Source organism: Alligator mississippiensis, chromosome 4, assembly GCF_030867095.1.
Source record: "Alligator mississippiensis isolate rAllMis1 chromosome 4, rAllMis1, whole genome shotgun sequence".
NCBI classification, from domain to species: Eukaryota; Metazoa; Chordata; order Crocodylia; family Alligatoridae; genus Alligator; species Alligator mississippiensis.
In genome coordinates, this window is record NC_081827.1 from 144,729,298 (window position 1) to 144,753,906 (window position 24,609).

General features: G+C 47.9%; 1 long non-coding RNA gene across 2 annotated transcripts; it reads right to left on the reverse strand.

Annotated features, from left to right (window-relative positions):
- Positions 1 to 1,524: 1,524 nt before the first annotated feature.
- On the reverse strand, positions 1,525 to 20,196 carry LOC109283728 (uncharacterized). Of its 2 annotated transcripts, none has more exons than XR_002090999.2 (4): positions 18,553 to 20,196; positions 18,155 to 18,329; positions 17,096 to 17,245; positions 1,525 to 4,083 (listed from the first exon to the last, which is right to left on the reverse strand). It is a non-coding gene; the product is annotated as an uncharacterized LOC109283728 (long non-coding RNA). The 2 variants fall into 2 exon arrangements; XR_009461879.1 differs by lacking the exon at positions 1,525 to 4,083 and adding an exon at positions 7,849 to 10,827.
- Between the last annotated feature and the right edge of the window lie 4,413 nt (positions 20,197 to 24,609).

A 24,609-nucleotide genomic window follows, 5' to 3' on the forward strand; every position in this document is an offset into this window, starting at 1 on the left:
CACATGCTGTACGGGTCCAGCAGAAGGACTCTTATTATGTATTGTGCTGACATCTCCAGAAGTTCTATACAAGCAGTCTCTGAAGAACTGACTATAAGGGGAATGGAGGATGTTCAGCACCTTGCAGAAGTGCTCAGCACAGCACAGTACAGAGGTGAGCTTCACGGAAGTGCAAAGTGCACAGAGTTGGCCTTGGGCAACAGAAACCTCCCAAACACGTGCAAGGAACTACAGGAGAATAGTCATTCTGGAGTCCTTCATGGGCAAATCCAGCCCTGGGTCCCATCACCCTCAGTGCTGTATCCCGTGACAAAGAGCAGAAGCTTTCAATTATGTGATGCTGCAGAAGGAGAATGGTACCACAGGGGGCTGCAAGAGGCTGCATCCCACCCCCTTCCCTTCCATTCTGCAGAGACTGCTATGCTCCTTCCTGGCTCATTACCTTCAATGATCATGACCAGGATGGGGATCTTGATCCTCCACTGCTCCCTCACAGCAGGGTGGATTATAGGGTGGAGAGCCCCCAGCCCCAGCAGGGCAGAATGTAATAGCTGCTGTCAGCCAGGGCTGAGGTTACCACCTGACAGTGAGAGAGAAACAGAGCCCCAACTCTGGCAGCAGGGCTCCACAGGGCTTCTTTAGTAGGGACACTGGCCTACACCACACATAAACAGTGTTCAGCAATTAGACACAGGCTGATGTGCTGGATCCTGCAGGCCCCTCTGCAGGCGGTGAGGCAGAGGCAGAAGCCGGGCTGTGCTCTGCAAAGAGAAGGGCACTCTGCCAGCAAAGGGCAGCTCTGACTGTGGGGAGAGAGAGTATGTTCCTCCAGCTAAGGCTACAGACTTCTGTCTCCAGTGTTACCAGATTTGCCCATTACTTTGGGGTGTGCTCATTTATTAGGGACACGTTTCTAGGGTCTTGGTAATTCTATCAATGTGCTGCTTGTGTTACTTGTGTTTCTATACAGAGCTGTTATCTCACTCTTTTGCAAGTCCTCACCCCCAATAGAGCTATCTTGCAGGACTCCATTTCAATGGAGCTGGGTTCCTCCAGTCACAAAATCAGATGTACGCACACAAACACAGACAAATTAACGTGACATGCCTGACCCAGCCGGGTTGATCAGCATGGACAGGCTGACACCCTCATATGCCAAGAATCAGTTCATCAGTGCAACAATAAACTGCAGTCAGACACAAGCACACAGGTGAACAGAATACCTCTGAATCTGGCCGGGTGTCCAGCTGACACCCTCATGGGCCAGCATTCAGTTCATTAGGACACACCTGAGCCAAACTGGGTCAATCAGCCTGTACAAACTGATCCCCTTATGTGTTTCAAACTCAGCACATCCCAATCTTTAGCCCCTTGATGAGCACACTCCACAGTATTTTTGGGCTTCACAGGGATCTTCAGCTTAGGTAAAAGAAGCGTTGCTGCAGAGCAAGTGAGGAAGAAGTAGAGAAGGAAAAATGTACCCAGTTACTACCAGTTTGACTATAAAAGTTATTTATTGCTAAGTATATGAAGTATATAACGATACTAATAGTAATAGACATGCAAAGGAAAACAAACACAAACAATTCCAATACTACCATGGTTTCACTAAGTATTTGGGGAAACTTAGCTCAGGCTTAACTAGTACAGTTCAGGTTAAAAAATGTATGCCTAGAGAGAAAAGAGAGAGAGCACGTTGGGATCTTACCAGTCCAAGGTACTCAGGTTGCAAAGCTGACATGTAAAGTTCATAGCACAATCCTTGAAGGGAGACAATATGTTTCCTTCAGCCTCTCCAGAAGAACAGCGGATGGTATCAGAGAGATTTTTTTCTTCTTGAAGCACACACATGCTGCTTTTTTACAGATTTTTATACCCTTAGTTCAGCTTCTTCAAAGCATTAATAGTGTAAATCATTGTCTTTTCTATTGACAAGGGGATATCTGGTTTGGAACATCTCAAGAAACTGATTGATAATCAGGAAACACATAAGGTTAGGGAGTTACCAGATACTTGGGAGCCAGCTTGAAATTCCTATGGATAGCAGATATACTGATGGGATATCTCATGGTTTCTTCAGAAACAATACATAGCTTGCAGCATCAGGGTTTTGGATTTTTACTTGTTGTGAACAAGCCTCAGCTTAGCCTGACTTTTCCAGATCTTAATATAGTCTTTTAACAGACTTAAGGCAATTATTGGGGTGTTCGTAACCTTTTGTGGAGAGGACTTCCACCAGTAATCTCGGGAAAAGTATGACACTTGTGGTCAGGTCTCCAACAGGCTGGACGCTGTGATGAATCCTTTACCATTGTTCAAATGTTGCCCATACCCTCTGACTCAGTCTCTTGCCTCAGCATTCCCTAACCTGGCAACCAAGTTTTAGTCAATCAAGTTTAAATAGGCCTCCCATAGTGGGACTGGGGAATGTACGGCCCAAGATGCCTATTAAACTTAGAGGTGTGTGTGTGTCTGGTGGGGGAAAAAGTCTTTTGTAAATCCAGATTAGAACTGGTCCGACAAATGCTGAGCTGGGTGTGTGTAAACATGGGTTGATTAGCATTTGGAGCACAGATTCCCCATCATGCAGTGCTCCCCTGCTTCTCTGGTCCCAGAATTCACTGCAGTCTCTGCTTCAGGCATTCTGTTCTCCATCTGCCCTGTAAATGAATGGTCATCTGGTTCCATCTTGGATGCAAATGAGACCTAGGGCAGTTGTTTCACTCTTGTCATCCTTATCTGGAGGGTTTTAGGTGAGTCTTCCACTGCATCTTAATCAGTTTTGTTTATGTGGGGGGGGGTCCTTTGTGAGTCAGACAGGCTGTGTCCTGTGCCAGGGTTGCCCAAGAACACAGAACTGAGACGTAACACCAACACCACTGAACCCTCCCCACACCTCTGGCAGGAACCTTTCCAGGGCAACTCACCAGGAGTCAAGCCAACAGCCCCTGGGTAGTAAGAAGTTTGGCTGGGGAAAAAAAATAGAAGATGGCAATGTGTGACTACTTTGGAAAAGTTCTGATGCTGCTACAAGCCTTTCCATTCCCAATGTGCCCACCCATGCACAGTCTGGTAGCTGGTAAGGACTGGTACTTTTAAGGCACATTCTATGTGTAGATCACAAGGAGCTTTACAAGCAGAGGTGGAATTTCACTCCCAGCTCCTCTGTAAGGCAGGTGCAACTCAGTCATCATTGGATGAGTGGGGATGCAGAGGCAGAAAGGCCCTGGGATAACTGCAGGGCAGAGCATAAATCTAGGGTAGCATAGGGTGTTGAGGGAGCCTATATTACCTGGCTCCCCATCCCAGGTTGTAATGACCCAACTGAACTGTCCCTCCTGCCTTTGGGCCTTCTCATTGTGGATAAGAGGCTGGAGACAAAGAAGAATCTGGATTCCAAACCTCCTTTGCTGGGGTCCATGCAAGTTGCTTCTTCTCTCTCCCACTGCTTTTGCTTAGTGAGGTCCCCAAGGCATTGGTACAGGGTGGTCAGAGTGCAGGTGTACAGAGTTGGCACTATGTACTCCAGCATTCATAAGACCTGGAGAAAAGAGCCAAACAGCTCAGACTCAGCTACTTATTACTCCTGCACCCAGCTCTCTTAATCCAGTCCTGGTGGGCAGTTTCTTCTTTTTTACCAATGACCCACCTACTTGAGGGTCCTTCCCCCACCCATGACCTCATGTCTTTCTCAGGAATAGCTGCTCTTTGGAAACCCTGTTCTAACACAGGCCAAACAAGTCTCAATTTCAGAGGGGACTGAGCAGAGCAAGGAGAAAGAATGAGGAAGTGATCTGAGTACAGGGATTCCTTCCAGTTCCGTTACTGTATGCCATTCCTTAAATGGCAGCAACTTGTTCCATAATTCATGGCCAGAATGGTCTAACTGCCAATGCAGAGAACTGCCCAGTAAAGAGGTACAAGGGACGGAAAGGAACGCATTGCTAATACAGAGGACAGCAACTGGTCACCTGTGTGGCTCATGCCACTAATTGAGACATCCAGATTGTCCAGGCTCTTCATGCAGGTGGCTTGGATGTGCTATTCCTCTTCAGCATCCTGGCTGGAAAAGCTTTTGGAGTTCTGCACAAGAGAGAGAAGGCTCAAGAGCTAGTCATGATGCACTGAATGGACACTTAGTCTCCATCTCCTTGGCATCCAGCTTGAACATTGTATTTAAAAATACTGTCTGGTGTTTGGATTGTGTTTGCTTCTGTTTCTCTTTGTGAGGGATTGGGGGGGGTTCAACTTGTTACTACTTGTTAACCATGTGTTACTATGTGAGGCCTGTCCCCAAGAGGTTTCTGGAAGGAGGCCAAATTGACACCCCGAAAGGGGGGGGCGGGTCATCTGCTGATTCTGCTAAAATTAAGAAAAAGGAACTGCACATAAGTAATGGAAAAGTACCCACAGTAGCAGCTCTGGAAAGAGGAACTGCAGCACTGCCTAAGTAACTCTGCCTGCCATTCAGAAAAGGGGGAACTGTGGCAAGGCCCGAGGTGACCCCCCGGCTTTGCAGCATGCAATGAGGCTTGCTCTAACCCGTAAAAGGTGATAAGGCTAAAAGCTTTGTTTGATTGGAGGATCCCATAGGGATGGGAGACAGAAAGGTATAAAAATCATAAGAACAAAGCCTTGGACAGAACTACTTCGGGGGAGGGCAAGGCCGAGGACCTGATAAAGGAGACAGTCTCGCCACCCTGGACCCTGTGCAGGGTGGGGTTCCCAAGACTCATCAGGTAATAGCTTAGGGGTAGGGTGGGGAGTGTCTTTCCTCCAACCCGACCCGCTTGCAAACTTAAAGCTTTTGTTTTGCACTGATTTAATGAGATCTGTATTGATTATCTTCCAATAAAAGTTGTAACTGGGTTTTACCCTGGCATGTGACTTGTGGGTTACTCACCTTCCCCCCTTTTGGGAAGGAAGGGAGCCCTAACATACTAACAAGCTATTAATTCAATAAAAGTAAATCTTCTTGAAGATTCTCAAAAATGCCTATATTTTGTTGCTTTGATTAGTTTCCAGTCTGGCTATCTTTTCCACATTTGATCTTTCTACTTACATTATGCTTCTTTCATTCACTGAGAAGTGAGTAGAAGCGAACGTGTTTATTTTAGTCAAGTGTTTGGTATTATTTCATTGTTGCTTTTATATTGTTTTTATTTTGGATTTTAAACCACACTTCCAGACGCATTTCATTGTCACTTCCTGCAACTTTATTGGTGCCAAAGGTCACGTGGCATCACTTCCTGATGCAATACCACTTCCTGTGAAGTATTTGAATATGGCTCGCCGGCCCACTGGGTGATAAAAAGTTCGTGATCAGGCCCCACATTCAAAAAGGTTGAACACCCCTGGACTAGATGATCTCTTGAGGTCCCTTCCAGCTTTACTTCTCTGTGATTCTTGGCAGCATATAGTCTCCTCTGAGACACTTACATGTTCTTACATTCTTACTGACCTAATAGTAGCAGTTTATTATCTAAATATTGCAGTGCAGTTCTAGCCAACTCGCCTCTCTGGAAACTCTGTTCTAATGGAGGATAAAAGTTAAAACTGTGTGAGAGCGCTGCAGTGTAACGCACCTTTCACTTTTGGATTATTAAAAACCATCCAGTGACTGGCTTTCTAGGTGCTGAGCTACAGCACTACTTCACCTATTTCTTCAGTTCCTTTTCTTTAATGGATGAATTTTGGTCAACAAAAGTTGTGATTGAGCAAGTTAACTCAGATCAAAGTCAGGAAAAAAAAATCTAATTGCAAGTAACCATTTCACTCCCTAACTCCCTTCCCTAAATGCTAGTTTGCAGACGTTTTCATACCTCTTCCCATCTCAGTCAAGCTATCCTGATGTTTCCTTTTAACAGTGAACTGCAATGTGACCAGCATCTGGAAGCTGGGGCAGTCCCCAACCCTGGCAGTCTTCAAGAGGAGACAGGACAGACACCTTGCTGGGATCATTTGATCTCAGCAGGGTTCCTGCCCAGCCCAGGGGGTTGGACTCTTTTGAGGTCCCTTCCAGCCCCGAATCTGACTGAAGCTCCTGCAATCTCCGTTATGCAGAAGCCATCACCACTACCTTTTACAATTAAGAACTAGTGCCAGAGTAGACCGTCAAATGTGAAATGAAAAGAATAATGCACTCTTCTGGGACAAGCCCAAAAGGGGCTGAAACTCCCTTCTGCGGCGGGAGCTAAACGATACCCCGCAGCCTGGATCCGGAGCGACGCCGACTGCCCGCAAGCTCTTCCGAGCTGAGCGTGACTCCGATACCGCCTCTACGGCACCCACGCAAGGTCATGTTTTCTCTTCAGGAGTCAGGGCAGCCCCGCGCATGCTGCCGCCACACCGGCCAGTCCCGAAGCCCCAGCGCTACAAAATGGCGGCAACGCCGGCGCCAAGCGGGGGATGAGTGTCTCAGCGCTATTTTGAAGTGCGGCGTTGCCTGCATAAGGCACTACCGGCGCTTTAGTTACTGTAGCTCGGGTCTCGGACTGCCGGGTTTGCGCTCGTGCCCCGGAGGCTGTAGCGTCCCGGGACGGGTCTGCTTCATTCCCCAAGCGCTTGGATGGTCGCAGGCGGGCAGGGCTGCGGGACGCCGCTCGCACTGCGCCTGCGCGGCCTCCGCTGTCCTGAGGCGCCGGGCTCTCTGCGTCTGGGGGCGCGCAGGAGTGCCGAGTGCAAACGCGAGTGGAGGGGGCGGGGCTTGGAGCCCGCCCGCAAGTGTGTGGGCGCGTGGGGACTTCCGTGGGTGTGATGTCAGGCTGGCACAGGTTAGGGACTTCCTGCTGGCTTCAAACTTGAAATGGATTACTGGACAGCAAGGGGAAAGCCTAACATACCTTCTTTTTTTCTTTTTTGGCTTGGTAGGCAAAGCAAATATTTCTTCTAAGAAGTCAGCCATATTTAATAGGGGGCCTCAGCAGTCAGTCCCTTCCAGACCTCCAGTCTTGTGTTTTCTCATTTAGTTCCTCTAGGATGCCTTCATGTTCCTAAACAAAGGATATTCCTAAAATCTTCCCCACCAGCCTGTCTCTTGCCTGCTGATTCCTCAATTTCCATCTTCACCAAATGGCTTTCGTGCCAGCCTCTAGGTCTTCACTATTCCTTCCACCCAATCCAACTGCAGTGCTTCCTCAGCCTGACCAAGGGTATTTAAACCCAAATGCTTGCTAAGAAGATTTTTTTCTAACTATCTGAGTTGGTCTAATAAAAGATACTGGATTTACCCAAGTGTGCCTTGTCTGCCTGTGTCCTGACACCAACACCACTCCAGCCTACACCTCTGTAAAGAAAGACTGAATTAGTCATGAACAAAGGAATTAAGAGATGCAATAAGAAAGTCTGCATGGATTTAGGATATCTAGTTTACTATCAGGCTGGTGGCAGAAAATATAGACGATCGGTGCCTGCATGTGCAGGGGCCATCCCTGTTGTATTTCTGATCAGCATTCTGAACAGCTGAAGTAGAAAACTTAGAAAATATATCCCAGGTTTTGTAGGAAACCCACTGAGTACTGGGAGAAGATTAGGGAGATTAGTTGGTGCTGGGTGGATTTTTTTTTGATTTTTTTTTAAGGAAATGTTTTCATGTCCCCAAGTCAAATCAGCCAAATCAATTCCAAATCCATCAGTCATTCAAGAATCGTATGGCCGTACTACCAGCAAGCAACCTCCACCTACTCCTGGGGCTTCAGATGCTTCCAGATCCTTTGGCAGGCATCCTATATGCAGGCCCAAGCCCAGATGCTTAGGGTTCGGTTGCCTCTGAGTTTCACTTGCCCTCAGCCGTGTGGCTGCAAGAACAAGCTATATTCATCTTAGTCACCAAAATTAATAGAGTATATGCACTTTGATCCCAGGAACTCTCAGTTGCCAGAGGTATACCACTTGCCTTACTTTTCCCCAGTAACTTTTTTGGCTGAAAAAAACAAAAGTAACTTTTAAATCATTAACAACCTTGAGTTTTCAGATCTTTCTCTAATGAAACCCCTAAAATTTGGGAAGAGAGAAAAAATGACAGCAACACAACTTTTTTGTTTGTTTATGTAATGGAAATAAAAGCAACTTCCCAACTACCTTTATTTTTACCATTTAGCACAAAGACCATCTGTAGTACTTGTATAAACAGGAGTATCAAATTCATCAAGCTCTCTGGGTCAGATCCAGACTGGGACTTTTGGCAGGCCAGAGCCAGACTCAGTGGCAGCATTGGGCTGTATCTTTGATACCCCTAACATACATTATTCATATGGAATCACCAAGGCCTGGGTCTGAAACATAACTGCCTTGCATAGCATGCCCAGAGAAAATACCAATCCCTCGCCATCACCCAAAAAAAAGCCAAAACAAGTGGTCTACTGGAACGGGGAGCCAATGGCCCCTGGGGCTAGCCTTCCTGGATAGGCAGGCAGCTGAGCAAAAAGCTAGCTGCACTGCAGCAAGCTTGCTGTGTGGGGCTGAGGGTTGCCAACCCTCCAGGATTGCCCTGGAGTCTCCAGGAGTTAGATATACTCTCCAGGAGACTACCGAGAGTCACCCGGGAGCTAAATGATAGGGCATTCATTAACATAAATATTAAATGTTGAATCCAGTTTATACAGTAGGACAGTGTGTTTTTAAAATCTAATAGCAATGTGCTTTTGCCTTCCTGAGTACAGTACAGCAGATCAGTCATTAATGTCACTGCATCATGTGATGAAACATTTCAGAAGAGATTCAGACAGAGTTGGCAACCCTATTTGGGCTGCAGCAGAGGGTGGGCTGGCCATTAAGCAAAGGAGAAAAACCTGCAGGTAACTGAGGAGCCACCTGACTAGAAGGAGCAGTGCTTAGAGGCATATAAACCTAGTGTTTGGAGCAAGGGTGGGCAAAATGGTGGATCTGGCTGGTGGCTAGACTCTAATTGCCAGCAGCCCCTGCCTGTGTCACTGTGGCCAGCTTCCATGGAGACACCAGTAGCGGTGTCACTGTGACAGCATGGGGCCAGAGGCTGGAGATAGCAGCCCCAGAGAGTCAGAGACTGAGGGGGCAGAGCCCAGTTAAAGTGCCAGGGGCCAGCAAAGTGGGAGCAGCCTTGCCTGAGGTTGGGGATGCCAGAGGCCTGGGTTAGGCTATGAGCAGCCCTGCCGTGGACCAGGGTTGTCAGGGGTCTGAGTTAACCTGAGAACAGCCTTGCCTGAGCTAAGGGCCCAGAGACTGAGAGTTGGAGCAGAATGAGGCCAGACCGAGATACAGAGAGGGCTGAGGCCAAAAAAATTAAACTGGAACAGGTGGGCTTGCAGCCAGAATAACAGTGGCCTAAAGCCAGGAAGGCAAAGGCTCCTACAGGAAGGTCCAGAATGTGGTCAGAATAACATCTGCAAGGCATGGGGTGGTTGCAGGGGAGGACAAAGGCAATAATTATGGGCCCTAAGGTGGCTTGTGCCCTAAGGCAGATAGGGCCAAAGGGCCACGAGTCGGAGGAGTAAGATGGATGCCAGCTAGGCACTTGAGACAATAAATAGCTGAGAGACTAAGGCTCACTTTGGGGCCCTGAGGCAGTCTCCCTAAGTATTATTAGTTACATCAAGCTTTGGCAGGCACAGTAAAATGGGAGGGTACCCCAAGGAGCCAGAGTGGGACAACAGGCACTTGGCCACCGAGGGGGTGTCATGGCCGTCCCTGGGGTCTCAGTTCTGCTTCTTCTGCTTGATTTGATTCTGATTGGCCAAGAAACGCAGAACTTCAAGTCAGCATGCAGCAATGAGTAACCTCATATGATATGAGATTACACAGAATGCACTTCACTGCTATGTGAAAATGAGATGCAAAGCTTACTTTTTCAGGGCTTGTTCTACAAAGTTTTGGCAACAGAAGCTGCCTTTTCTTCTCCACCAATTTACATGCATCAGTGCATGCACATTTGGCATAGCCTGGCAAAGCGCAGCCTTTCTGTTGCTTTAATAAATCCGCTTCCCTAAGAGACACAAGTCCTCAGCCACCATATGTCACTAGCAAAGTGCCAACATGGATGTGGTCCAGCAACATAGAAATGGCAGCAGCTAGAAACCCACCCATGATCATCATCTTCCACTGATACAACTGCTTAAAATGAGAATGTGGGTACCAGAGAAGCGGGGAAGTGTGCATATGCTTAAGTAACATAGTAGTATTAACAGGTGAAAGCTGACAGGCACTGACAGCAAAACTTTCAAGAAATGGCCTGTGTCTGTAGTGCTTTGACTTGAGAAGCTCCCAGGAACCTAGGACGTTGTATTTCACTTTCTTGTGTTCGTATGTCACACAATCGGACCCTTTTTAAAGAGTCTGCGGCTGTGCACTGCTGTCAGTGCATGGCTTTAGACTGCTTTCAGTGGCCAGTTGCACAACAAAACATCACTTCTGTCAGTGCCCTTGTACCTAGCCTGATTGTCTTAGCCTGTGTGCCTGGGAGAGGCCCACTTCCTGGTTAACATGTGGTAAAACCTGTCCCCTCTGTAGCAGCGCCCACACACCCCACCAAAACACAAGATACCCAAACCTGACTATAAAGTCCAAACCAAGCAGATGCACACTTCACCCTCCTCTCTGCTGCTTTTGGGAGGAGAGACGCAACAGCAACCAGAGGAGCACAGAACATGGTTTATTCTCTCTCTCTCTCTCTCTCTCTCTCGTTGTGCACAGCCTCAGGCACCCAACACAAAATGCAGAAAGAATAGGGGACAGGGTACACCTGCAGCTGTCATCTCCTTTCTACAATGGCTTCCCCAAGGCTTGTTGAAATATCCTTAGTGACTTGAGTGGCCATGAGCTGCACAGCCAGATACAGGTCCTGCATCTGCAGAGCTGGAAGGAGAAAGGGAGGCATTAATGAATAGACACTCCCACCTTAGGGGCCACTGGTCTCACAGGCTGGCAACACCAGAACTAGGTCATCCTGCCTCCATGAGCAGCAAAGATGGCTAGTGCCCAGCAGAATCAGCATTTCCCCTCAGCTAGGAATGCAGGAAGTGGAGGAGCCACAGCCATGTCTGTGGGAGAGTTTCTGCAGCTTGGGACCCAGAGACACCACAAGTCTGTGGTTGTTTGAGACACGGGTGACAAGATGATGGGAGCATCTGTTGTGCACTGCCCACCTTCGCTTCACACCTGGGCCTCATTCTCTGGTTGAGATTCTCAACAGCTTCCGGTGACAAGATTCTGCCTTCCTCACCAGGAAACAAGCATAAGAACTGACATTGCCAAGGGGACGTGACTGGGCACTCAGATCTGGTGTGGAAAAGGCCTGGCTCATGGTGGTTTGCACCTGATGAAGGAGACCTAACAGACAACAGGCTGCTCAAGAGGAGCTTGAAGAGGCACCCAGTGGCTACAACTTTACTCAACCTGAAGGTCCACAGAAAGCCAAGGGAGGCCAGAACCTGGGCAGCTGTGGCTGGGGCTGGCCTGGGAAGGACAGGCAGAAGATACACGGATTCAGCTCCTCCCTTCTGCACCTAGCTGCTCATGGGGAATGTGAGCTGCTTACTCCCAGGCAAGGTTCTCTTAGACAATTCTCAGGTCAGAGTTGGTGAACTGGGCTCTGGAGAATGAGAAGGGGTCAGTCTCTGCAGCTTCTCAGCTCAAGTCCTTTTGCCAATGTGGTCCCCATTTTCAAAAAAGGGAGGAAGAACCAGCAGCATACCTACAGGCTGGGGAACTCCTTTCTTGTCAGTGCAGAAGTAGAAAAGGATCTTGGAATCATTATTGATGCCAAAATGAACATGGGCCGACAGTGTGGGGACACGGTCAGGAAGGCCAACCGCACTTTATTATGCATCCACAGATGCATCTCAAGAAGGTCCAAGGAGGTGATCCTCCCCCTCTATGAGACACTGGTCAGGCCGCAGTTGGAGTACTGCGTCCAGATCTGGGCACTGCACTTCAGGAGGGATGTGGACAGCATTGAGAGGCTCCAGAGGAGGGCCACCCACATGATCAGAGGGCAGCAAGGCAGGCCCTACAAAGAGAGGCTAAGGGACCTGAACCTGTTCAGCCTTCACAAGAGAAGACTGAGGGGAGGTCTAGTGGCCTATTACAAACTAGTCAGGGGGGACCAGCAGGCGTTGGGGGAGTCCCTGTTCCCCCGAGCACTACCAGGAGTGACTAGAAATAACGGTCACAAGCTGGCAGAGGGTAGATTTAGACTAGTCAGGAGGCGCTACTTCAGTCAGGGCCGCTAGGAGCTAGAATCAACTTTCAAGGGAAGTGGTGCTCGCCCCTACCCTGGGGGTCTTCAAAAGGAAGCTAGATAGACAGCTAGCTAGGGTCATTTGACCCCAGCATCCTTTTCTGCCCATGGCAGGGGATCAGACCTGATGATCTGCTTAGGTCCCTTCCTACCCTACCAACTATGAAACTCCAGAAGGGAAATGCAGGGGTTGGATTCCTGACTTACAGCTGAGCAGGTGGACAACATTCATCCATTTAGTGCTCCCTGAGTTGGCATATTCCACAGTGATGCTTAAACACGCAATAGGGAGAACAGATCAGTTTCCCATGGTTAGGCCACAAGAACCCAGCCCAGAGGCAGGTCTTTGTCTTCCCTGTGCTGCATTTGCCATCACAGGTGGTTATGGTTGACATGTTCTCAATCTGGTCTCATAGTCTGCGTAAAGGGCTGGGAGCCAGGAAGAAAAGGGCAGTCTACAGACAGGCAGATCCAAAGATCTCTGGTAAATCGCAGAAACCTGTCTCTCTTCCTGAGCTGGACTAGGACACAGAGGACACTGGGATCCTCTCTGCACCCTGAGCTCAGGGGCAAGCAGAACAGCGACCTTGCCTTCCCTGACAAACTGGGGTGGCAGGAACTCCAGCAGTAGGTGCCACATGCAGGGGAGGTCCAGCCTCATTCCCAAGAGGAAGAGAAGCCCAAGGAGTTTTGAGATGGGCTTGATAAGTTGGTGCAGGGAACTCTGACAGTGCTGTTCACATGACCAGGGTGTTTCACTCAGAGCCCCAGGAAGCCCCTGCCCTTTCCCATCTGACTTTCTCATGCAGTAACACTAAACAATCCTGAGCCGTGCTGGGTGATCACATCCCAGCCATGTCTCCATTGCTCAGGACAATTGAATCACAGCACACAGCTTCCCTGTCAGGATCCCCAGCTGCACTATCCAGCGGTTGAATCCCTCTCAACACCAGCTTTACAAAGTTGAAAACATCATGTTTTCCAGATCCTCTCTGGGGAACCTGAGGCAAGGTTGATTAATGGCCTGATCCTTTTCAGCAAGATTTTGTCATTTCTCTTAGGGGAAGGATGAAAAGGGCACCAGGCATCCTCTCTCACTGATGAACTTGGCAACCACCATCTGGTTCTCTGCCCAAGTAGCTCCCAGCTGCATAGCAAAGACCTTCCAAGAGGGCAGGTCTTTCTTTGGCCTGGAGGGACCCAAGGGTATGTAGGTTCTCTGGTGAGACATACCACATGCTGGTACTGATCAGGAGGAAATGGGAGCACCAGGGGATTAGAAGGAGCAATCTTGGTTTGTCCCATGCCTCATGGTCCTGGATCAGACCTTTCCAGTTATTTACACTATCTCCCAGTTCCTTCCCTTCGTCCTATAAAGAGCCTTGTGCTCTATCACCTCCTGCCACTCAAACTCACTCAAGTTCCTGCAGAGGTCTCTGAACAGCTGGTCTAGGTTCAGCCATCCTGATCCATGAAGATGCCAATTTAGGGCTGCCTGCACCCTATTTAGGCCTGTGTAAGGTGAACAGAGTCCCAAGGTTCTGCACTCCTGAAGAACAGGGGCATGCCAGGCCTGTATTCCTTGCTGACTCCAGTGCAGAGGCCAAGAGCTGCCTCTTGATCCAGGGCTGCTTTCCAGCCCAGGAACAGGAGAGCCTGGCCAGGAGGTGACTGGCACTGGATAAAGAGGAGTGGCTGTAGGCAAAAGGAGGGCTTCTGCTTTGCATATGGCACCTGCTGCAGGCAGCATCCTTCTCCCCCTCAGAAAGGCCATGCAGGGAGATTCCCTGGATGTGCAGGAGATCAGATGCACAACCTGCCCTGGACCTGGGAGGTAGCCCTGAGCTGAATGAGGTGCCTGGATGCAGTAGCCTCAGCAGGAAGGGGATGGTTGCTGCAGGGGCTGGACTGAGGAGACCTGATGGGGCTGAGGAAATCAGTGTCACTGGTTCTTACTTTGGCAACCTGAGCATTAGGGTCCTACAGATGAAGCAGCAGTGTTGCCCAGCTCTGCCTCACCTGGATCCTGAAACAGCTTTTTCAACTTCTCTTGACAGAGCCCTTCAGAATGCCAAAGAAGGAGGAAACCAATGACTGAAGAGCATCATCCTCCTGTGGCCATGAAACCTCAGTGTGGTCATGAGCAAACCTCTCTCTCATGGACCAGGTACAGCTCATCACAGGAGCTTTTGGTTTCCAGCCTCCCAAGTGGTCTGCCAAGGAGCTGGCCTCTGATGGTTCCTGCTCCAAGTGGGCTGCCTGGGACTCAGGTCACTCAGCATAACTTAGGGAACAACAGCAGGCCTCGTTCCCTGAACACAGTCTCACTGGGGGCTCTGATTCTGAATCCAAACTCAACCAAATCCCCCATCCACAGTGATTACTTGTCTCTGCCAGCTCCGCTTCTGATTCGGGAGAATCAAAGCAGCTGAGAACAGCTCTAGAATCCTACAGAGCCCCATGACCCCAGCTGCAGCCTCACCTGGTCTCCTGAGAGTCCCTCCTTGTCTCCAGGGGGCCATCTGTCATCCTATTCTTTTCATTCACTTTTCCTTTTGAAAACCATCTCTTTTGCATAACTTAAAATCTTCCAGTTTGGACTGGAACAAAGGAAGCAAATGTATCTCCCACCTTGCTGGATGAAAAGCATTGGAATCGGGGGCGGGGAGTTCTGTTCACTCCCACGGTCAAAGAATGCCCTGACTTGCGTGCTCACATTGAAGACCATCTTTCCTCAGGCAATTCAGGACTTGGGCCAATGCGTTCATGCCCTCCAGCATGAGCTGGTGATTGGAAGGCATACATGATACTGGAAACAGTATGTCCAGGAGCACTTTCCAGTGTTTTTTCAGCTGTACTAACAGAAGATGTTACACACTGATCAGCGCTTATGCTTCTCACCTCTAGGCTTTCCCATTCACAGACCCATTCAGGACTTCATCTGATCAACCCCCCTGACTACATTCCCCATATGCCCGTGAGGCACAAGACACCCACTTGTGCACCACGGTTACGCTAATCACACCCCACTGCCTACAGAAACACCACAAGGGGGGTGAGAGAGCAAAACTGGATATACTGCAGGATCTTGCACACCCTTTCTGCCCTGCCTCGTTGTTTGGTTTCTACAGTTGAGCTGCATTCTAGAGAGTGCAGGTGCATTTCAACCTTACCTGCTAAGGTGCACCATACACCATTTTGCACAGTGCTCTGGCTGCCACCTGGTGAAATATGTTGTTGGAGTCCCTGTCTCATTGTAGGACATAAAGCACTGACTTCAGGAGCATTGGCTCCTCAAGGATAAGGTCACACATCAACTAAAATAAATCAGTGTGTCTATGAGATCCAATGCGGTCCTTCCCACCAGCCAGCCCTGCAGCAGTAAAGTAACCACTGCCACAGCAGAATCCTGCAGAACACTGCAAGGAAAAGCCTCAGCATGTGGTGCTCTCCTGTTGTGTTGGCTGGAACACAGCAGGTAATCAGAGACAGCGATAATTTATGCAAATATGTCCCACCAGCCAGTTAAGGGATACAGTGAGTGAGGACTAAAGAGTGTAATCCAAGCTTCCAGCATCTATCATCAAGATGCCCAGATTACTCTGTGAGGAAACCAGATATAACTACTCAACAAACCCCTCAAACATGAATTTGTAGAATCAGAAAAAATAAATGCCTTCAACTTTGATCATACGAGTTATAAGATGACATAACCACTTTGTGGAGAATTGCTGGCTCTGTATAGTAGAACAGATAAGGGAAAGTGTTTGTTCTTTGTAACTCCTCTGCAACTGCTTTGCTCACCGCGGCCTTAAAGATAGCAAAAAGTATGTACAACTCTGATTTCCAGGTGCAAAAAGGAGGTTTGTTAACTAACCTCGCCTCCCCCATGGTTCCCATCCTGATAACAGCAAAGCAGTATGAGCTAATGTTTGTTTGTAACTGCTTTTCCTAGCAAACTCCACTATATGATCATGTAAGTTGTAAGCGACTGTTAAAAAGTATATAAGCCTCCTGATTTTGCTCTTGGGGGGAAACCCCTTCCAAGTGCTTAGGAAATCCATGTCACTTTAGAGTCCCCCCTACAGCTGTAGTTTCATTTGAATAAAAGCTTCTGCTGACCTGACCCAAAAGTATGCTGCGTGTGTTTCCACAACAAATTGAAAATGAAATGAACAATAACTTTTTTTATAAGTATAACAATAGAACAACTGGTGAACTGTAAAATCTAATGTACTATTTGAACAACTTACTATTCTAAAACAATACCCTACTTCTTACTATTTACACTATTAACTACAAAGGTACATTAAGACACACACAAACATGTAACAATAAAAGGGAAGGAGGGGCTATATTTACCTCGGGGACTGTGAACTGGTACTACTGGGGACAAGATAAAACAATTCCAAGACCAAGCTCAAGGAATCTACTGACACAGTGTGTGGATAATTTAGTCTTTTGAGATGAAGTGAGAAAACGAGCTCAGTGTCGGATGACAGGGAAATGGTCGTGAAGTTTGGAAGTTGCACACACCCAACTCTCTCCATTCAATCTTTTCTCTCCCTTTCTCTACTTTTCAGGCACACTAGGTCAACCAGAAACATGCATCCACACCCTCTCACTCCCTCCCAGGCACTCACCGCTTCAGAGGCGAAAATTCATTTTTATATCTGGTCTGCACATGGCACTTAGGTGATTCTGTGCATGGCACTCTGGTTTTTACACGGCGCACTATTATTCTACACAGCCCACTATTATATCACACAGCCCACTGTCATTTTACTGTCCACAGGCCACAGGGTCACCCATAGGTCAAAAAGACAGTGGCTTACAGTTGGACATGGGAAGGCTTGTCTGGTTAGAACCAGGCATATCATTCACCTGTCTCCTGGATCCCTGGGGTATCTGCTCCTCATTAGGGTTTTGGGGGCTCTCTGTTGCATCATTAGTATCTTCACCTTCTGAGGATGATGAGGAGGAACAGTTAACTGAGACTGATCCAAGACCATATCTTCTGCTGATGTCCGAGAGCTAAGTGGAAGCACAATTAGGTCTCATTGTAAGGTTTGACCTAGAAACTACTATGCAAAGCCGAAGCAAAAGTGAATGTTATGTGTCGAATGCCCATCTGCAATGATAAGGAGCAGACAGTCTTAGATAGAGGAAGCTTGAAAACAAAAAAACAGAATCAGAGGTACTGGAACAAAGGGCTCATTATAATACTAAAAATCACACCCCAAGGCGGGGAAGATATATGCTAATGGAACACATATGTACGTTAATGAGATACATAGCTAAAACACAGGTATAGAGACATGCTCAGTAAAGAACTCCTTGCGTCACTCCTTTATAACCAATTAGCAAACAAGGATGCTTATGAAGATTCAACCTCTGGTATATAAGGGGCTCAGTATTGAATGTGCTTGTGCTTGTCTTGTGAAATTATTCCGCTTGCACCTTTTATTGCTAGCAATAAATCTTTTTTATACTTTCACCCCTGGTATCTTTATTGGCCTTTGCATACCGGGCACGAACCCAGACTTGAGCTGGGGCCTAACATCATCGATTATGTCGAAGCATGCCCCGTTGATCTGTCTGAATTGGATAAAACGATGGGTACACTACCAGTTTCACCATACCCTGCTGGTCCCATGCTCTTGACAAGTAATTCTTTAGACAAACTCTATCACCTGGCTTCAGGAGTGAAAGCTCACGACCTCTTGTATCAAAGTAGCATTTCTGTTTCTTTTTCTGATTCTCCTTATGGCTACAGTGTTAGGATTTTCCAATAAGGTATTAATAATGTGAAAATTTGACTGTATTCGCCGCGCCATTAACAACCATGCTGGAGACCAGCCGTTGTCCAGAGGTGTTGTGACAAGGTGGCTGAAGCACCCTGCCACAAGAACGCGAAGAATAAAGTAAAGGAAAGAAACTTACCTAGAGACGCCGAGGAAACCATGATGAGACAGGGCAAGAAAGACGCCACGCGCTGACTAATTAGGGAACCAGCTGGGCTGCGGCAGATCAAAGGTTGTCGCAGCAAACCCAGCTGCTAGGGTTCAAGCTTCAGATCGGGAGAACGGCGTGGCCAAAAAAGAGAAAAAAAGCTGCGCTGAAAAGTTAAAGGAAAACAGCTAAGTCAGGAAAGCAGAAAATTGGACGCTGCCATGGGGGACCCAGCCAGCCAGGAAAGAAATTAAAGGGGACACTGAGGGAGCATCTGGGGTTGGACCGGAGAAGGGGGCGACAAGGTGAAGAGAAAGAAGACTGTGAGGACCAAGGAGAAAGGGAACCAACCCTGGGGCTTGGAGGAAAACCCCTGCCCCCTGTGTTACCTGATGAAAGCCAGCAAAGAGATAGAAGAGGCTGCTCTGTTGGCGAGAGCCAGTGAAGAGATGGAGAAGACTGCTCTGTCAGTGATTCCAGTCCTGAGGGTTGAAGGTAACCGCTTCAGGAACCTAGAGGAGAACAGAGACACATATGAGATTACACCCAAGGAGGGGGTAAATCCATCCTGAGCCTGAAGATATGGGTGGGATTAGAACTAAGAAGTGGCTGTCTTGGGACCTGTACAGGGAAGAACGGGGAAAGCAGCTAACTTCAGAGGGGGATCCTTGGCAAAGGGGTCCATATGAGTGAGACCGGATCCTCAGTACTACAGGTGAGCAACAACACACCCGGAACATCTGGTGTGGTTAGGGCAGGGGATGGGGATGGTGGAGCCCTATGAAGATAAGCCGACCTCTTAAGCCTTTAACCGACCCTTTTTGTTTCCCAAAAGTGTTTTGGCACCTCTCTCTCTAACACGGCATGTTAGGCGATCTTTCGAAGGGACAGAACGCTACTATTCCAGCAGAGAGACAACTTGGCTCCAGGCAGCACACCACCGACCTCTTACAGGTAGGTGTGCTACTATAAGCCAGTAGTGCTTTATATAAATCACCTCCACTGTCCAATGCTTTTTTCATTAGGTTTTTCACCATCTGAAGTGATCATTCTGCAATGTCATTTGATTGGGGATAATTTGGACTTGACTTGCTGTGACAAAAATCCAAGTCCATGGCAAATTGCCTAAACTGCACTGGAGAACTGGGGCCCATTATTGCTGAATACTTCATCTAGAATTCCATGCCTTGCAAATATGGCCTTCAAGCAAGCTATCGCTGAGTGTCGGCTGGTACATTGCAGTGTACAGATTTCCGGATACAAGGAGTAATAATCAGTAACTAGTAAATACACTCTGGAGTTCCGCATAAATAGATCAGTGCCCACTTTCTCATAGGCCCTGTGTGGAACAGGGTGAGGCTTTAGTGCTTTGGCCTGCTGGTACGGTCTGAATTTCAAGCAGGTGAAACAGGTTTTAACTCTGTTACCAATGTCCTGATTGATCCTTGGCCAATACATCACCTCTCTTGCTCACTTCTTGCATTTCTCAATACCTAAGTGCCCCTTATGAATTTGCTGTAGTATTCCTCTTTGGAGGCTCTGACATGACTACTTTACTGCCCTTGAAAGTAACTCCTCACGAGAGTTCACCTGCACCTCAACCCATCCTGCTGTGATGTGGATGCTCAAGTGCTGCACCCTTTGATTTCCATGTGAGCTACAGCAGAGCCACTGAGTTGTCCCTCTTTTGCAACATCTGTTTGACCCCGCATGGAGAACTTGCTTGTCTTTGAAGACAGTTTTTGAAGAATATGGCATGGACATTGCTGGTGTTTGGGGAGAGTTTCTGGATCAGGTCATGGGCAACATGAACAAGGTTTTTATCTTCATGGAGACATTTCTGAAACCTTTCGCTTTCCTTATCTTCAAGCAGATCAATCCAATCTTCCCCATTCACCATTTCTTACACCAGTAGTTTAGGTTCTGCAATGAACAACGACAACTATGAACAAGGAATAGAACAGACCTTTAATGATACCACAGCACGGGGTTCCTCCATCTTGATCCGAACCCTCCCCCCGGGATCAGGTTCAAATTCCTCACATTATGAGACATTCCCTTTTAACCCACCCACCCTCCCACACACAGAGCAGCCTGCTTCATGCTGGGAAAAAGTGGGTGCTAAAAATGTTCAGTTCTCACTGCAGAGAGCAGCTTTTTTTGTGTGTGTGTTAAATCCAAAAAAAGGGCTTCCCTAAAAATCAAAACCAAAATTACATACAGGATTGAACAGTTTTGAAATAAACTTTGTGATACAATATTATTCTCTTCACAAATAAAAAAAAGTTTTTCAGCTGGCTCACACTTATCTCTCTCCCACCAGGAATGTCTGGCTTGCTTGCCCTCTACTTGCTAGGCTGCAATTGTACCTTACTTCTGAAATATAGGTTGAAGAAGGAGTCACCTTCATCTATCCTCTTCCCACACTCTTTTCTAGCTCCTATGTACTATGTACTCATTGCTGCTGCTTTATTGAGCTGATGTCTCTTTCCAACAGTTTATGTAAAAAAAATGTACGTAAAAAACGTAACTGTCAGTGCTTGGACTTATAAAAATATAACTCACTCATGGTATATCTAAAGCCTCAATGGAAGCAGTACTACATAAATTTGTATGTATAACAGAAAGAATCCCATGTCTTCTTTCATTTGTATCGTGTCAAACAGTAAGGAATTTTTGCAAAGCTGGGAACCAACGTGGGTGGTTCACAGATATTACGCAAGATTCATGCTGCCACTATGAAAGGGGTAAAGTTATCAGCATCAACTTTAGCCTGTAGTTGAGTGATCTCCAGCGGGCTTCAAGCACGCAAATGCACACTCCGCATTCATGTGGTACTTGCTTAGCTGCTTGTTAAACAGGAATTTCTGTGGGTTACTCACTTGACCGCATACAGCTTCATGAGCCAGGGCAGGAGCGAGTAAGCCATGTCAGCAAGTATGGGGGCCACTGAAACACCCCATATGACAACCTTCTCCAGTCCTGGGGCATATTGGCATTTGTCCATTATCCCAGGAAGTGGTGAGTTTCAAAACATAAGCATTGTGGGCACTTCCTGCCCATCCTGCGTAAATGTTTGTAAATCTGTGTTGGTGGTGCACAACGGCTTACAGAATCACAGAAGGAAGCCCCTTTTTGTTTATGAAAGAATGGTTGTCTTGGGACCTGTTTAGGATGGGAATGTGTGTGCAGTCAAGTGCTCCCACACAGTTCAGGAAGCCCATTTTCCATTATCCTTCCCCACCTCGCGGCGGTTACTTAAGCATATGAATTTGTTTGCTGCCAACTCCTGTAGTGGGTGGCATACTTCACCAATTGCCTTCCCAGCAGTGCAGGGAGCTATGCCGAACTGATTTGCAACATGGCGCAGGCTTGTTGGAGTGGCCAGTTTCATCCTGGCCATGGCAACACGGTTCTCTGGGCTGATGGGCTTCTGTTGATAGTTCTCTGATGCTGGATGTGTGGTTTCAGCAAGCTAACAGTGTGGAAGAACATCTCCTTGCTCATTCTAAATGTTTTCAGCCACTGGTCATCATTCTATGTTGACATGACTACTCTTTCCTACCAGTCCGAGCTGCTTTCGTGTGCCCATATCTGATGAGGCTTGCTGTTAATGTATGGCCAGGAAGCAGCTATACTCTTGGAAACCACACTTTTTGTTTGTTACCACACAAGAGCAGCATCCCCACTTTAATTAACAGCATCCTCTTCATGGCAAACATGTGAAGTTGGTCATCAGGAGTTTTAAAAGACCAGACCAGAGGTACATCAGGTTGCTGAAGCCCTTCAGTAGAACCATACATATGCAATGTGAATGTTTGACAGCCTTCAAGATTAACCTCTGCTTTCTCCTGAGTCCCTCAGGATTCAAGGAAGATATTGTCTTTAGCAAGCAGGACATGCCAAGATTTTGTCTTGTTGAGTTACCTCTTGCTCAAAAGCCTGCAAATGTCACTTCCCTAGATTAGCATGAAACCACTCAGGTTATTTACATGTCAATAGCTACAGCAGGGGTGTCCAACCTTTTTGAATGCAGAGCCAGATCATGAACATTTTGTTACCCAGTCGGCCGGCGATCCATATTCAAAGACCTCACAGGAAGCGGTATCACATCAGGAAGTGATGTCACATGATCTCAACACTGGTGGCTGCGTGGCAGTGTTTCTGCCTACCATGTAGGAGATCTGAGTTCAAGTCACAGCTGGGGTGACTTAGAGTGAGTGAGCTAGCAAGGAGAAAGTCGTCATGCAGTGGAAAGGGGCCATTGTATTTGGGGACCTGGTGACCGTGTATAAACTCACTAGGGGGGACCAGAAGGGTTTGGTGGAGACCTTGTTTCCCATAGTGCCCCCTGGGATAAGAAGGAATAACAGCCACAAGTTGTTGGAGAGTAGGTTTAGATTAGACATCCGTAAGAACTACTTCACAGTCAGGGCGGCTAGGATCTGGAACCAACTTCCAAGGGAAGTGGTGCTGGCTTCTACCCTGGGGGTCTTTAAGAAGAGGCTTGATGCCTACCTGGCTGGGGTCACTTGAGCCCAGTTTTCTTCCTGCCCAGGCAGGGGGTTGGACCTGAAGATCTACAAGGTCCCTTCTGACCCTACTTCTATGATTCTATGACCTTTGACACCAATGAAGTTGCAGGAAGTGAAAATGAAATGGGTCTGGAAATGTGGCTTAAAATAAAAAATAAAAACAATATGAAAGCAACAATGAAATAATACCAAACACTTGACTAAAATAAATACTTTCGCTTCTACTCACTTCTCAATGAATGAAAGAAGCATAATGCAAGTCGACAGATCAAATGTGGAAAAGATATCAGCCAGAGTGGAAACTAATCAAAGCAACAAAATATGGGCATTTTTAAGAATAATCTTCAAGATTTACTTTTATTGCATTAATAACTTGTTAGTAACACGTCTTTAACAAGTAGTAACAAGTTGAACCCCCCAATCCCTCACAAAGAGAAACAGAAGCAAACATAATCCAAACACTGGACAGTATTTTTACAAAGATTTTTACCTGCTGGTTAGCGGGGAGAAGTGTAGCTGCCTCCCTCCCATGTGCCCTTGCCCTGCTTCTTGGGAACAGTAGCGAGCAGACAGCAGCAGCACCAGCCGGGCTGATGATGCAAAGAACTTCCAGTGCTGCTGTGGCTATTTTTTTTTTTATTCCTCCTGAGAATGAGCAGGGGGGTTGGGGATGTGAATCTCCCCCTCTCCCCCTCACTTCTCTCTCAAGTCCGCGCGGAGGACACAGGAGCATGTGCCAGCAGGTAAATCAGGCGGCAGGGAGCTCTCTAGCAGGTGACTGGGGAAGGGGAGAGGGGGGAAGCGCAGTGCAGGCAAGGAATCAAGTATGGCAGAGCTGACGGGGAAAGAAAACTCCTGCATGCTGCTGCTGCCACTTCCTTACTGCATAGTGGTTGCTCATCCTGGGAATCAGGTGACAAGAGCTGGCAGTAGCCTTCTGTTCCAGCCCAGACGCTTGCTCCTTCCTGCACACCCTCACCCCGGCGCGGCTCAGCTGGGGATGACCACAGCTGCAGCCAGACGCGGAGCGGGGCGGAGAGAGCCGCTGCCACGTGCTGGAGCCCCAGTCAAGCATCCTCCTCGTCCTCCTGGCCTCAGCCTCCCCAGGATGTATGGGAAAGGTGCCCTCTGCTCTGCTGCCATCCGCCTCACTGCCTCAGCGGCAGCCCATGCCTGCATCGCCCCCCTCTCCTGCCTCAGCTCCACGTGGCTCCACTGCTGAGCCCTGGCCCCACGCCACTGCCTCTGCCTGCTTTCAAGGATGCCTGGTAAGTCATCCGGGCACCAGGGAGTGCATGTGTGCCCAGGCCCCACTGTGGGGCACTGCTCTCTGTGGGCTGTGTGTGGGAACCTTGTCCCTTCCCTAGCCCTTCAGCAGCCGTTAGGAAGCTGCTGAGGAGCTGGGGGAGGGACAAGGGGTGGGAACGAAAGTAAACAGTGTTTACTTTCATTTCCCATCGCAGCACCTTGGGCCTCAAAAAACGGCTTGGCGGGCCGCATCACAGCCCACGGGCCATATGTTGGACAAGCCAGAGCTACAGAAACCAAGTGCTCCCTGCAACCACAGGTTTCCTGTTTTGTTTGAAAAGAGCTGAAATGTTACCACATTAGAACAAATAATAGCCTCTGTGCTTTAACACTCCAGACCAAACCATACATGACCCATACATGAGAGAGTGCTTCTCAGTTCCCAAGATCAAGTCATGGATAGGTATAGCCTGCCAATGTCTTTGCCTGGAAAAATTATTTCCATGCCATTCCACAATTTCCCTTCAAGCACATGGACTATTCAATCTCTATACTCTGTGCCTAAAAAAGCACTTATGGTCCACTGCCCCCACCCCCTCCATCCCCCCACAGTAAGGACCCTGATTACCCTGTAGAAACTTCTCATAAAGGATTTGTTTTTGC